Genomic DNA, 15758 nt, shown 5'->3' with positions numbered 1-15758 from the left:
ATCCATTCATCCATCTATCCACCCACTCATCCATCCACTCATCCACCATCCATCCATCCATCCATCCACCCATCCATCCACCCGTGTTCAGAGGAACGTTCAGTTGTCCTCTGAACAACTGAAACCTGAATGCTGAGGAAGGAGTCATGAAGGAAGAGAGCAAAGGGAGTATACTGTGCAATGGTCCTGAGAAGGGGGTCTGTTGCACACATATCAGGACAGAAAGAAGGCCGGAGTCTGGAGTGCCAAAGGTGGGGTGGGGCATGGGCAGAACATGGTGTGAGATGCAAGAAGAGAGAAACAGAAAGCTAGAACTTAATAGAAACCACACAATGGGCCCTGACCTGGGGCGACACATGCTGCATTGAGAGGACTGATGTGTCCACCAGTCACCTCTTTTCTTTTTCTTCTCGTCGGCCAGCATGTTTGGCAGTCAGTTCATTGGGGGCTTTGCTTTTCTGCCACAGGCTTTTATCATTTTCAGCTTAAATGCAGACCAAACTAGCAGCCACATTGGAGGGCCTCTACACAGACACACATAGAGACATGCACACATACACACACACAGAGAGACATGCATGCACACACACACTATACATGCAGAGATGCACACACGCACCTCCCACGTGAAAGGCATACTGTGGCCTGGTTATTTTGTGCTGGCTGCAGTCCTTTGCTTTTAGCATTTCTGTCCTCACTCAGAGCTGCCGGCAAGAACCACCATCTGCCTCTTGAAGAACAATCAGTGGCTTCCCTGGAAGGGGGCAGAATGGAGCAGCGATTGGAGAGGACTCAGGAGGAGCTGGTGCCGTGAGCAGGTGGGGTGGCCCACACTCCTAACCCTACAGAGTGGAGTGCTCAACCTTGTCCACCCTCCCCACTCAGGACCCTTCCAGACCACAGACACTCCTCCTCCCAGCCGGAGGGCGCCGGGGGAGTAACCCTGGTTTAGGAAGTGGGCTCACCTGCCCTGGACTTGAGTCCCAGGACTGCAGCTGTGCTCGCTGTGAGGTCTGGAACAAGTGCTTTCCCTTTCTCTGAGCCTCAGTTTTCTTACCTGGGAATGGGGGTGAGAATGTCAACTTCATTCACTTAGCACACATACCATAGTTCCTCATTATCAGCAGCTTTCCTTTCTACCATTTCTGTTACCAAAGGTTAACTACAGCCTGAAATATTAAATAGAAAGTTCCAAAACTAAACAACAAGCTTTACATTTCAGCTGTCTGAGTTGTGTGGTGCAATCCTGTGCGACCTCGCTCCCTCCCCCCCCGGAAGCGACTCATCCCTTTGCTCCGAGTCCCCATGCTGTGGACACACCCTGTCCATCAGTCACTTAGATGCCATCACAGTATCACAGTACTTGTTCAAGGCACCTTTATTTTCCTTAATAATGCCACAGTCACATAACTTTTATTAGAATGTATTGTTGCAGTTTTTCTATTTTATGATTGTTGTTCATCTCTTCCCTTACCTGACAGAGATTAAGCTCTCCCATGGGTATGCATGTACAGGAAGAACACGGTCTGCCTGAGGGGCAGTACCACCCGCAGCCTCAGGAGCCCGCTGGGTCCTGGAACGTCTCCCCTGTGGACAAGGGGTCACTGTGTGGAACGCCTACCCTATGCCAGCCTGTTTTAGGCACCAGAAGAGCAAAGGAGAAGGCAGAAGGCCCCGCTAGGCACACACCCCCAGGGAGATCAGTGTAGCAGTAAACAAATGCACACACACCTTTGTGGGCCCTGAACTGTGCCCTGGGGATGAGGAAACTGGTGAGGCAGGAGGGAGCTGCCGTAGACAGGTGGTCAGAAAAGGGCTTCCGAAGAGCTGGTGTGGGAGCGGAGAAAGGGACAGTGTGAAGGGGCCAGCCTGGGGAACCGCGGGGCAGGGCGGGCCAGGCTGGGGGACCAGCGAGGGGAAAGCCAGGAGGGGGACAAGTGGCACAGGGGGGCAGTGCGGCTGGGATGCCTGGGCAGAGGGAGCGCGGTGGGAGGGGCGGGGAGAGGCTGGCTGGCTGTGGGGCCTCTGGTCCCTGGTGAGGAGCCTGGGATTTAGTCAGCCTCCCTATCTGCGGGGCCCTGTCTGCAGATTCAACCAACCACACATGGAAAATACTTGAAAAGAGAAATCCAGAACAGTGATTCCCTAAACAATCGGTATAACAGCTATTGGCATTGTATTGGGCAGTAAATAATCTAGAGATGATTTAAAGTGCTCAGAGGCTGTGTAGGTCATATGCAAATGCTACATTTTTTTCTAGAAGGGATTTGAGCACCTGGGATATTGGTATCGGGGTCCTGGCGCCCGTCCCCTGAGGATACTGAGGGACACGGCCCTCTGCGTGTTGCATAGCACACAGGAGCCCTTTGAGCAGGTGGCACCATCTCATTTGAGTTTTCAGAGGTCTCCTGGCTGCGGTGGAAGGAACAGGTGCGTGAGAGGGAGGCAGCAGGAAGGGCGGCGGTGGCTGCTGTGGGAGCTCTGGGCTCCGGCGGGAGAGAGCGAACACAGTGGCACACAGTGGGAGTGCGGGTCAAGGTCATGGCCACAGCCCCTCGCACCCTGTTCCTAGCCCATCCAGCACAGCCTCAGTCTCCAAGTAAGACAGATAGCAAGAGAAGGGAACAAACTAGTGATGGTGATGCCGGGCTTGCCAGGGCTGTGGAGTGCGTCGCGGGGAGCCCTCATCTTGGAGGGGGTGGTGGGCAGGCCCTGCTCCAGCCCAGCTGAGCGTGCAAGCGCCCTGGACAGAGAGAGCCAGTCCCGGGCAGGGAGGAGCGCAGGCCCTTCAGCAGGTCGTTTGGCGCATGAGTGGGACTGTGTCCTCGCCGCGCGGGGAGGGCGCGGTCACTGTGATGCGTTCAGTCCGGGGACCCAGAGCCCAGCAGGAAGAGGGGGAAGGCCGGGGACTGAGGTGGAGACTCTCAGGGAACCCTGCAAACCTGGATCTCCTCAGCGTACATCTCTGGCCGAAGAGGGTGGCTCTGGGAAATGAGAGAACCTTTTTTTTCTTAATCGCTGTGCCGTCACTGAATGACTCCCTGGAAGCGCTGGCCAGAGGCATTCTGGTTCACACCCTGCCCAACACCCGCACCTGACTTCCGGGAGAGGCCTGGGCGGGGTCGGAGCCGGCTGCCGGTCTCCGTAAAGCAGCGCCTCTCCTGTTAGCACTCAGAGGCAAGCTCACACAAAGCCGGACGACGGGGAACCCCGAAGGCGGTACAGCAGCCCTCCCCGGCCGGCCAGCTGCGTGCCGCCCGGGTCACCAGTCCCCTCCTCTCCCCCTGGGTCCCCACCACAAAGACTTTGCCTTATACCTGGCCTGCTTTTCTCACTTGTGCCCCTGCCTTGACCTTATAAAATGTTGACTTCACTGTGTTAATGCCTTTTCAGATTTGACAGTGTGCACAACGCACACACATGCACACACACATGCACACATGCATGCAGACACACGCACGCACGCATTTCCACGAACACTTTCAGCCTCATCTCCTCTTTTCAGTCACTCTAAACACTCTCCTGCAAGAAGGGAAGTTAGCAAGACCTTGATTTGGGCTCCACCTGGACTTGCTAGCTGTGTGTAATTAACTTCTAGAACTTCCATTTCCTTATCTGTACTGAGGACAAGGGGGCCCGCCTGGGTGAAGGGAATACATAGACAGTGCCCACAAAGGGCATGTGCTCAGAAGCTTTGTTCTTAGGACTGACAAGGACAGGTCCCTCCTAGCAGGTCCCCGCCTGGGCTTTCTAGGCGCACTAAGGACAAGGTCCGTGTCCTGAGGCCCCGTGTTGTGCTGGGTTCTAGGGAACAGCCCGGGGGAAAGACAAAGGTGCCCAGGAAACGGTCCTTGCCCTTACAGCACTCACACTCTAGCTAGTTTCTTGCACACAGAAAATATATGGGTCATGTTTTCTTATTCAGTACTCTATGTCTTTTGATTGGAACATTTAATCCATCTACATTTAAGGTTATTATTGATAGGTACTTGTTTGTTGCCATATTTATTCTTTATGCCTGGGTTCTTCTCTTTCTTTCTATTTCTTCTTTATACAACAGTCCCTTTAGCCTTTTTTGCAGTGCTAGTTTGGTGGCAATAAATTATTTTAGCCTGTTTTTTTGTCTGCGAAGCTCTTGATTTCACCTTTGATTTTGAATGATAGCTTGCTAGATAGAGTAGTCTTGGGTTCAGTTCCTTTAGCTAGACTCATCAGGAAACAAAGAGAGAGGACCCACATAAAATCAGAAACAAAAGAGGTGAAGTAACAGTTGATCCCACAGAAATACAAAGGACTGTAAAAAAAATACTATGAATAGCTGTTCCAACAAGCTGGACAACCTGGATGACATGGACATATTCCTAGAAAAATATACCTTTCAAAACTCAATCAGGAAGAATCAGAAAACCTGAAGAGGCCAATAAACTACTGAGGAAATAGAAGCAGTAATCAAAACACTCCCAGCAAACAAAAGCCCTGATCAATGGCTTCACAGGAGAGATTTACCAAATATTCAAAGAAGAACTAACACCTATCTTCCCTAAACTATTCCAAAAACTCCAAGAGGAAGGCATACTTCCAAGCTCTTCTTTTGAGGCCAGCATCAACCTAATTCCAAAACCAGGTAAAGACACTACAAAGAGAGAACTACAGGTCATAGATGTGCCGCGCCAGCACAGCCAAGGGTTCAGGGAGCCTGAGGAGGGGGGGGGGGGGGCGGCGAAGGATGTAGAAAAGACAGACAAAGAGAATAAGCTGGGTCTAGGTGGATCTTCTGTGACTGGCTGAGACCACAGAACAAATCCAGACAGCAAGCTGAGCCTTTATTTTATAGTCAGATGTAAACAGGGTAGTGGTCACCATAGTTACAATGTTCTTGTGAGTTTCACTTGTTTTGGCAGCATTTGCTGCACCTCCCACAGCCCATTAGCTACCCAGGAAGGATCCAGGGAGCGTCATAAGGTCAAGCTGTGCCCTCTAAGCTGGAACTTGTTTGTGGCTTTGCCAGCAGGTCAGTCCAAGGCTTAACCCTTTAACCACTCCCTACATCTCGCCCTTCTTTTATTTTTAAGGTACTATAATGAAAGTAAAACTTAAACATCAAGAACAAAGTTCTGACTATTAAAATATTAACAAAACAATGCCAAGCAAAACCCAATAACAAAACAATGCCAATGCAAAACCCAGACATAGCTATTAATAAAACAATGCCAATGCAACACAGCAATAATAGAGAAATCAAACTACAGTAACATTTTTCTACTAAATGGAAGTTTCTTTTGCTGATTTACTCAGAGTCTCAGACTTGGCTGCACAAGAGTTTGCAGAAGACTAGCAGCTAACCAATGCTAGCATGGCAGGAACATGATTGAGGGAGTAGCTACCACATCTTGTTTTTCTACCATCTGCTGGGCCTCAGTTGTTAACTTCTTCAGCTGACCCCATGTTGGCACCTCGGTCTCTTGCGTAGCCTTCATCATCTTCCTTTTCTGCTTTGCTGTCATCGGGGTTGCTGTCATCGGGGCAACTCTCAGTGTTTTGAACGATGGGACAAGGAGCTTCTCTGGGTCCATGGTGGTGACGCACGTAACACTCTGGCACCCAAATTGGCTGTGCTGCTCCTTCTGGAAAGATACAAACACAACCTCTTCTCCACATCATTACTGGATCTGGTCCAAACCACTGTCCAGTTTGTGCATCCTTCCACCGAGCTAACCCCACGGAGGCTATTGTACAGGAGGCCCAATGCCTTTTGGCTGCTGTACAACAACCCTCTGCATCACAATTCAAAAAATTTAAAGTATAAAGAACATGACTGAGTTTGTTTTGAGGTGACACATAATATCCGTCTCCCCCTTTCTGTTTCAGTAATTGCATTTTAAGAGTATGATTGGCTCTTTCTGCTATTGCTTGACCTTGAGGGTTGTAAGGGATACCAGTTTTATGACAAATTTGATATTGCTGACAAAAATGCTGAAAAGCAGAACTAGTGTATGCGGGTCCATTGTCTGTCTTTAGCTCTAAGGAAGGACCTACTACCGCAAAGGCAACTAGGCAAAGATTAATTACATGCTTGGCACTCTCTCCCGTTTGGAGAGTCCCAAAGATAAAGCGGGAGCAGGTATCTACATTAACATGTACCCATCTATGCTTACCAAACTCCAGGATGTGGGTGACATCCATTTGCCAAATTTGATTAGGTTTAAGACCCCTAGGATTAACCCCCAATGATTGCACAGGACAATGAATTACACACTGAGAGCACTGCTTAACAATTTGACGAGCTTGCTCCAGAGAAATATAGAATTGTTTGTGTTAAGGCAGCAGCATTTTGATGATGCAAAGCATGGGAGGACTGGGCAAGAGAAAACAGGGTAGCCTCTTGCATTACAGCAAGGAGGCGATCAATAGCATCATTGCCTATAGCTAGTGGATCAGGGAGACCTGAATGAGATCGGATATGACCGATAAAACAGGAAAATTGTCTTTCTCTAATGACTTTTTGAAGGTTGAAAAATAAATGAAAGAGTTCCTCCGAATTAGTTGCCCTATAGTAGCCGTTTCAATTAGTTTGGCCATACTTACCACATAGGCACTATCACTATGTAGGTTAATGGGCTCCGTAGCAAAATCTGTCAAGGCATAAATCAGAGCTTGTATTTCTACCCGTTGCGCTGAAATATAAGGGGTTTGAAGGACCTTTGCACCTCTGTTGCAGTAGTATCCAGCTTTTCCAGAACTGGATCCATCTGTAAAAATGGTTAATGCCTGAGGTACAGGTTGTGACTTCACTATCTTTGGGAAGGTAAAGGTAGTAACTGAGAGAAATTGTAAAACCTTATTTGCTGGATAATGGTTACCAACCTGTCCGGAGAAATTAGCAAGTGCAACTTGCCAATTTGTTGATCGTTGCCAGAGCCAGCCTTGCTGTAAATGGCACTACAATGAGGTCAGGGTCTTAGCCCACTAACTGGCCTGATTGAAGGCGGGCTCGAGCTATTAGCTGGGAAACTGAATCATGGAAAGGAGTTAATACCTTCGTTGGAGAATGAGCCAAATATAGCCATCAACAACTCCAGGAGCTTGCCAACTGACCCCAGTGGGTGTATGTGTCGTAGGGAAAATTAAAACCTGTAAGGGAAGGGAGTAATCAATTCTAGAAAGTTGTGCTGAACTTAAGGCATCCTCAACTTTATGTAAGGCTGTCCTGGCTTCCTCTGTCAAGCAGCGTGGGGATGACGGAGATGAATCTCCCCTTAGTATAGGAAATAAAGGGCTTAACCCTTTGCACTCGCTTGCTTTTTTCTCGATTCTTGTATTCTAATGCTAACCGTGTCGAGTCACACTCGACATCCGAGTGCAAAAGGTTAAGTCAGCAGTGGTTAATTTTAAAGCAGGTTGAACCCAGTTAATATCTCCTAATAGTTTTTGGAAGTCATTTAATGTAAGTAAAGTGTCAGTTGGAATTTGAATTTTCTGAGGTTTTATTGGTTTTCCCTCAATAATGTTGCCAAGATAAGAAAAAGGAAATGTCCTTTGAACTTTTTCAGGTGCTATGCATAATCCAGCACAATGCAGGGAATCCTGCAAATCTATATAGATATTATTTAGATGTGTTTCATTTTCATGAGCTAAGAGAATGTAATCCATATAATGAATAATATAAGCCTCGGGAAATTTTTCCTTATTGGATGTATGGCTGCAGCCACAAAATCCTGACATAAGGTAGGACTATTGGCCATGCCCTGAGGCAATACTTTCTATTGATACCTCTTTATGGGCTCCTTAAAATTTATCGCAGGGACACTAAATGCAAATCTTTTGCAATCCTCAGGATGAAGAGGAATAGTAAAAAAAAAAAAAAAAAAAAAAAACAGTCCTTAAGATCTAAGACCAATAAATGATATTTCAATGGGATACCTGTTGGGGATGGTAACCCTGACTGAAGGGGCCCATAATCTCCATGGTTTTATTAATTGCTCTTAGGTCTTGCAATAGTCTCCATTTACCAGACTTTTTCTTTATTACAAATATGGTGTGTTCCATGGACTGTGAGTGGGTTCAATATGCCCTGCCTCAAGCTATACTCGAACTAACTCTTGTGCAACTTTTAACTTCTCTCCTAATAGGGCCATTGATCAACCCAGACGGGTATCTGCAAGCCAGGTAATTGTAGCTGCTGTACTCTGGGTGGGAGAGACAATCAAGGCCCCTGCTGAAAATTCTGGTAACCTAATCCATGCCTCGCCTTTTGAGTGGACATTGGGATAGATAAATGCCTCTTGCTGATTCTTTCCTGCTCCTCTTACGGAGTTGAAATCCTTGATTAAGCATTTGAGATGTCACAATGGAACTGGGACTTGTTATTAAAATCCCCATCTGCTCTAGCATATCTCGACCCCATAAGTTAACAGGCAAATGCTGCAATACATAAGGTTGAAAGTAGTCTGTATTTCCATCTGGATCTTCCCATCGAAGGAGTTGCGCACTCTGCAAGGGTTGAGTAACATGCCCCACTCCTTGCAATTCAGAAGCCGTGGGGTTTAAAGGCCAGGCCTGCGGCCAGTGTCTGAAAGCAATGACTGACACATCAGCTCCAGTATCTATAACCCCTTTAAAAGGCTTCCCATTAATCCTCAGTTCTAACTCAGGCCGGCCCTGCTTAACTAATTTTGCCCAGTATACCCTGTCGCTGGACCCAAAACCTGATGCACCACGGGGCCGACCAGTTAAAGGCCACCCTTCTGGATAGTAGGGCAGAAGAAGAATTTGTGCTATTATTGTTTCTGGTAAGACCTGAATTATAGTCCTGATCTATCACCCCAGCAGAACTTTCAATGTTAAACTGCTCCTCCCTAAAATTAGTCCCACCATGCCCGCAGGAAGGGGACCATACACTCCCGTGGCAATGGCCTGAGGCCCCATCTCTGGGGTTAGTACATATCAGGAGGTGGGACTGAGGGCCAATCCTGTGCTTCCCGGGTGGCACCGTAGAGGTTTCGAACGGTTGGTTTTGGGACCCAGCCTGCTGGAAAGTCTGCAGTGGGGTTAAGGATAAGGTTCCTACTGTTCGGTGGGGCCAGGGCTGGCCCCTCTTGAAGTTTCCCTGCCTACGGGGTATTAAATTACCATCAACATCAGTCTTGGAGCAGCCTTCACTTACCCAATGCTTTCCTCTCCTGCATCTTGGACATAGTCCGGACTGCTTGTTTCCACTCCCTGTAGCCCTCTGACTTCTATTTGTAGCATTACAGTCTTTGGCAAAATGCCCTGTCTGCCACAGTTAAAGCAGCCCCCTTTCCTTTTCTGATGACCAGCAAACAACATCTCCTTTAATGTGGCAGCTGATACTGCTCCTTGAACATAGGCTGGTCCAATGTCAGCACAAACACGGATGAAATCATGTACAGTGCCATTCTTCCTGTAGGGAAGAAAAGCCTCTTGACATACTCTATTTGCATTTTCAACAGCTAATTTTTTCACTAGGATCATTCCAGCCTCAGGGTCAGCCACAACCCTGGCTACGGCCTGGAACAAGCCAGCCACAAAATCCTGATATGGCTCCTCAGGGCCTTGCCTAATTTTGCTTATGTCTAAAGACTTTTCCCCTTTTGTTGGCAGCTGCCTCCAGGCTTTGGTGGCACATACATTTATTTGCTGATAAGCTTGCATGGGGTACACTAACTGAGCCTGCAAAGCCCCATGAGGTCCGGTGCCCATGAGCATACTAATTGTAATGGGCACCCCATGAGCTTGGTTTCTGTTAGCCTGCTCCTCACTAAGCTCTGCCCAATTAGATTTCCATAATAAGTAATCTCCAGGTGAGAGACAAGCCTTTGAGTCAGTATTCCAGTCACTAGGAGCCATAGCTTCCTCAGATATTGTATCTAGTGACCCCAGCACAAAGGGGGAAGTTGGTCCATACATAGAACAAGAAGTCTTCAACTCCTTCAAAGTTTTAAAAGGTATAGACTGATGACCACGGAGCATCTGACCTGGATTCTGAGGATCAAGCTGCTCAAATACAAGATATAAACTGAATCCTGATGTATCTTCCCCAGCCTGCCTGGCCTTATGCAGAGTCTGCTGGAGTAGAGACAAAGGCACCATTCTTTTTTCTACTTGTTTAGGGGGCAAAAGGAGAGGCTTATGAGCAACAGTAAGCTCTCCAAATGTTTGCATCAGACCCCCATCATCCCAGACCCACCGGCGCTGTTCCCTTGCTTCCTCCAATCCTTGTTCAGATTTGTGAGGAAGCGCATCGTCCGGAGGGCTCTCTCCCACAGGAGCTGTAGCCCCAGGGACTGGAGGAGGCAGCGGAGGCGCTGATGGTGGAGTTGGAAGCCTCTGGCAGCCTTCCCCCATCTGTCTTGATTCCCCTGCCACATTCCTCCACTCCCCTTCTGGAGTGGGCTCTAGGCAGTCCCGAATCAGGGACCACAGACTGAAAGTAGAGGCAGGCATTTCCTCTGGACCTTCAGCTATACAATGATGGTGAAGTTGTTTGCCTACCTTCCCCCATGCCTCTATAGTGACCTTTCATTCCTCAGAAAACCATGGGCAGGTTTTACTCACAAAATCCTACAAATCGAAAAGCTGTTCATACCTCACAGAACAGCCCCTTGCTTGGAGCATAGCCTTAAGCATGGATACACATACATTCTTTCCCTGCGATACTGAATTTCCCATGTTTTACACCTAGCTAGTACTAAACTGCGCTCCTTACCTTCCTTTTTGCTTTCTGCATGTGCTTCACTGGAGCGTCCTTTCACCTGACAATTGCAGTTCCCTCACATTCAGGCCTGCATTGAGTGTCACTTGGGCCGAACTCAGCCCCGCATTGGGCGCCACTTGGGCCGTGCCAGCACAGCCAAGGGTTCAGCAAGCCTGAGGGAGGGCCAGCGAAGGATGAAGAAAAGACAAAGAGAATAAGCTTGGTCTAGGTGGATCTTCTGTGCCTGACTGAGACCACAGAACAGATCCAGACGGCAAGCTGAGCCTTTATTTTATAGTCAGAGGTAAACAGGGTAGTGGTCACCATAATTACAATGTTCTTGTGAGTTTCACTTGTTTTGGCAGCATTTGCTGCACCTCCCACAGCCCATTAGCTACCCAGGAAGGAACTAGGGAGCATCATAAGGTCAAGCTTAATTATGCTAAGAGGGCTGTGCCCTCTAAGCTGGAACTTGTTTGTGGCTTTGCCAGCAGGTCAGTCCAAAACTTAACCCTATAAACCGCTCCCTACACATAGATGCTAAAATCTTCAACAAAATATGAGCAAATCGGATCCAGCAATATATTAAAAAGATCAAACAACATGACCAAGTGGGATTTATTCTGGGGATGCAAGGATGATACAATATTCCCAGATTAATAAATGTTATATATTACATAAACAAGTTGGAAGACAAAAATCACATGATCATATCAATTGATGCAGAAAAAGCATCAAAATCCAATAGCTTTTTTGATAAAAACTCTTAACAAAATGGAAATAGAGGGATCATACTGCAACATAATAAAGGCCATATATGATAAACCTACAGCCAACATCATACTCAATGGGCAAAAACTAAAACCAATTCTCTTAAGACCAAGAACAACACAGGGATGTCCATTTCACCACTCTTACTCAACATAGCACTGGAAGTATTATCCTCAGTGATAAGACAAGAAGAAAATATAAAAGGCATCCAAATTGGAAAACAGGAAGTAAAACCATCACTATTTGCAGATGGCATGATATTGTACATAGAAAACCCTAAAGACTCCAGCAAAAACCGACTAGATTTAACAAATGAATTCAGCAACATAGCAAGATACAAAATCAACACCAAGAAATCTATGACATTTTTATGAACTATGAATGATGAACTATCAGAAAGAGAAACTGAAAAAACAATCCCAATGACCATGGCAACAAAAATATTAAGGTATTTAGGAATAATGTTAACCCAGCAGTTAAAAGATCTGTACTCTGAAAACTACAGGATGTTTAAAAAAACAGATAGAGAAAGATATAAACAAGTGAAAGAAAATACCATGTTCATGGATTGGTAGAATCAATATCATTAAAATGTCCATACTATCCAAGGCAACCTACAGATTCAATGCAATCCCCATTAAAATCCCAACAGCATATTTCACAGACCTAGAACAAACTCTCCAAAAATTTATATGAAACCAAAAAAAACCCGAATAGCCACAGCAATCCTGAGAAAGAAGAACAAAGTTGGAGGGAACACAATACCAGATTTCAAGTTATAGTACAAAGACACTATAATCAAAGCAGCTTGGTAATGGCACAAGCACAGGCATATAGATCAATGGAATAGAACAGGGACCTCAGAAATGAACCCAAGCCATTATGCTCAATTAATATTTGACAAAGGAGGCAAGAGCATACAATGGAGTAAAAACAGTCTCTTCAATAAATGGTGTTGGGATACCATCAATTTACATCACACACAAGAATAAACTCAAAATGGATAAAAGACTTAAATGTAAGTCATGAGACCAAAAAATGTTCAAAGAAACGATAGGCAGCAAAATCTCAGACATCTCTCATAGCAATATGTTTACTGATACAGCTCCCCGGGCAAAGGAAACTAAGGAGGAAATAAACAAATGGAACTACCTCAAAATAAAAAGCTTCTACACAGCAAAAGAAACCATCAACAAAACAACAAGAAAGCCCCAGCATGGGAGAACACATTTGCCAATGTTATCTCCAATAAGGGTTTAATCTCCAACATTTACAGGGAACTCATACAATTTAACAAAAGGAAGATAAACAATCCAATCTAAAATGGACAAAGGACCTAAATAGACACTTCTCCAAAGTGGACATCCAGAAGGCCAAGAGACATATGAAAAAATGCTCAAAGTCACTAATCATCAGAGAGATGCAAAATGAAAATGAGGTATCACCTCACACCTGTCAGAATGGCTACCATTAACAAAGGACAAGTGCGATGATGTGGAGAAAAGGGAACCCTAGTGCACTGCTGGTGGGAATGCAGACTGGTGCAGCCATTATAGAAAACAGTATGAAGTTTCCTCAAATAATTAAATATGGAACTGTCATTTGACCCAGTGATCCCACTTCTAGGAATATATCCTAAGAAACCTGAAACACCAATCAGAAAGAATGTATGCACCCCTATGTTCATAGCAGCACAATTTACAATAGCTAAGATTTGGAAACAGCCTAAGTGCCCATCAGCAGATGAGTGGATATAAAAGCCATGGTACATTTACACCAAAAAATACTATGTAGCAGTAAAAAAGACAGATCTCTTACCCTTTAAGACAACATGGAGGGACCTGGAGAGTATTATGTTAGGCGAAATAAGCCAGTCAGAGAAAGACAAGTATCACATGATCTCACTCACATGTGGATTATAATGAACAAATAAACTGACAAACAAAATAGATCCAGAGATATAGACCATGAGCAGACTGAAGAATTTCAGAGAGAAGGCATGGGTGAGGGTGAGAAGGGGAGAGATCAACCGGGGAATGTATATGCATATATGTATAGCCCATGGACACAAGACTTGGGATGGGCGGGTGCAAGGAGGAGTGGGTCAGTGGGAGGGTAGGGAGGTGGGAGGGGGACATATGTAATACTTTCTACAATAAAGAGAATCTTTTTAAAGAACAACATTTAAAATTTTTATTTTTAAGAGAGGATAGGCAAGTAAATTCCCTCCCCTCCTCACACCTCACCTACAAAATGAAAATTGAGTTGCCTCTTTTTTTAAGTAGCATTTTGTGATGAAACAATTCCCTTGAAAATATCTGTCATTTTCCAAGGTTCCCTTTTCAGCCATAACTTGGCTCCATTTCAGCCAAGTACTCAGAATGTGGTTTAGATAGTGAATGTTTACTGACCACCTATTACATGCCAGGCTCTATTCCTAATGCTTTAAAGGCATCATCATTAATAGACATTAATATTAATGTAGGGCTGGCCAATATGCAAAGTGAATTACAATGTCCAAAGGGCTGTCTCATCCATCATGAAACTGGCACCTGGCTGGGTTAGATAGCTTTCCCAAGTTACTGCTGGTTGGCAGGGCTGAAAACCCACACCCAGGGCTCAGGGTTGCACTGAATATACAAAGCTGTCAAAGCATGCATGACCCCACAATGGATCCACCCTCTGAGTCCTGCTGGGACTTGAATCATACATTCACTTGCAAATGGTGTGCTAGCTACTGACAAAGACAAATAGATCCAGGGTCCTGCCCTCAGAGGGGGACAGAGTCTGGCTGGAGAAATGAAGGCCCAAACTGCTTTGATGTGAAGATCAGTGTGCGGTGTTCTCTGAGGAAGCCCCAACCATGGGACAAGGAGAAAAGCATGGGTCTCAGCCCTGGCCCGGAGGCAGGACTGTGGGTGCAGTGAGAGCCGTCAGATCGGACTTTGTGCCTCACTGTCTGGAACTCACCTTCCTCCTTCTGAGAGCCGATATACAGTGTGCTCAGACCACATGTCCGTTTCTCCATCATACGCACGCACTGAGCATCTCCTGAGCATAGGACCTTGGCCAAGGACCGGGGACAAAGGGATGAATACATGTGCTTTGACATATGTACTGTCCAGTGGGAAAAACAAGTAAATTGAAAAGTTATTTGTACCATGTGAAATTGTCAATAGTTGGCCAGTTCTTACCTTTTAAATGTCCATTTATGTGGTTCAATCTTGTACCCTACAATAGTAATAATTTGCTGTCCTGAAGAAAAGCTTGGGGTGACATAGGAGCCCCAAAGCAGGGGCCCAATGCGGCATCCACACCTCCTCACCCCGTCCCAGATGCTGCAGTATCCCTGACTGAAAGGTAGATAGCATGATTGCTGGTAGAAACTAATGGTCATTTACCAAAATTATAACTAACTCCTTGAGTGCTTGCACCCTGTTGGGCACTGTTTCAAGCACTTTTCATAAATTAACTAATTTAATCCTTCTAACCCCACCAAATGGGTGCTGCTATTATCCCATTCCACAGATGAGGACATTGAGGAACATGGTTAAGTGGTCACGTGGCTCAAGGTCAGGCTTCTGACCCCGACATCAGCCTGTGCTCCCATCTACTCAGGACACTGGTTCCAAGACCACCCAGGCGGGCATTTTTATGAAAGCCTGGGATCTGGCTGTGAAGTGGAGATGGGTGAGACAGCCACCAGCGCCTCAGGGGATGGAATCGCAAAGGCTGCCCACGTGGAGCCAGAGGCGCATCTTCACACACCAGGTAGAGAGGAGGGTGGCATCTGGTCCCATCAGGCAGCCTGGGCCGGAGCTGGCTGTTCACACTGGTAAGAGCTAGAGCCGACAGAAGAACTTTGTGGGAGACTGGGGGACTGTGAGCAGAGCTTCCTGGAGAGCTGGTGTCCGTGCAGTCCACAGTTGGGAAGGAGGCCACTCGCTACCTGTGCTCAGGGCGTAGCCCTGGGCGGGCGTTGTGTGTGGAATCCTTTCCCACCCCATTGTCGAGCCAGTGCTGCGTTGCATTGGGCTTGGGTCCCCCTGAAGCCTCTTGCTGGTTCCAGTAACACTTCAGCAAATGCTCTTGAGTTTTCTAAGCATATTATTACGTTACTAGTAGCCCTGCGCACGAATCTGTGCACCAGTAGCTCGCCAGTAGCTCACTGCCACCCTCCAGTAGGTCCCCCTGCCCCCCTCCCCTTGCCTCCCCTTCATAGCTTGCTGCCCTGCCCCCTCTTGTAGCTCTCTGCAGCCCGCTTGTAGCCAGT

The 15758-nt window shown here is 46.6% G+C and overlaps 1 protein-coding gene across 1 annotated transcript in view; it reads left to right on the top strand.

Moving 5' to 3' along the window:
* The window catches only part of GPR139 (G protein-coupled receptor 139), a gene marked incomplete at both ends in the record, with an annotated part of 47041 nt that overhangs the window by 17361 nt on the left and 13922 nt on the right, over positions 1–15758 (top strand). The gene's annotated exons all lie outside the window — the stretch shown is intronic.

This window comes from Cnephaeus nilssonii (assembly GCF_951640355.1).
Source record: "Cnephaeus nilssonii genome assembly, chromosome: 2".
Taxonomy (NCBI): Eukaryota; Metazoa; Chordata; class Mammalia; order Chiroptera; family Vespertilionidae; genus Cnephaeus; species Cnephaeus nilssonii.
This window is presented reverse-complemented; position numbering and strand designations above follow the sequence as displayed.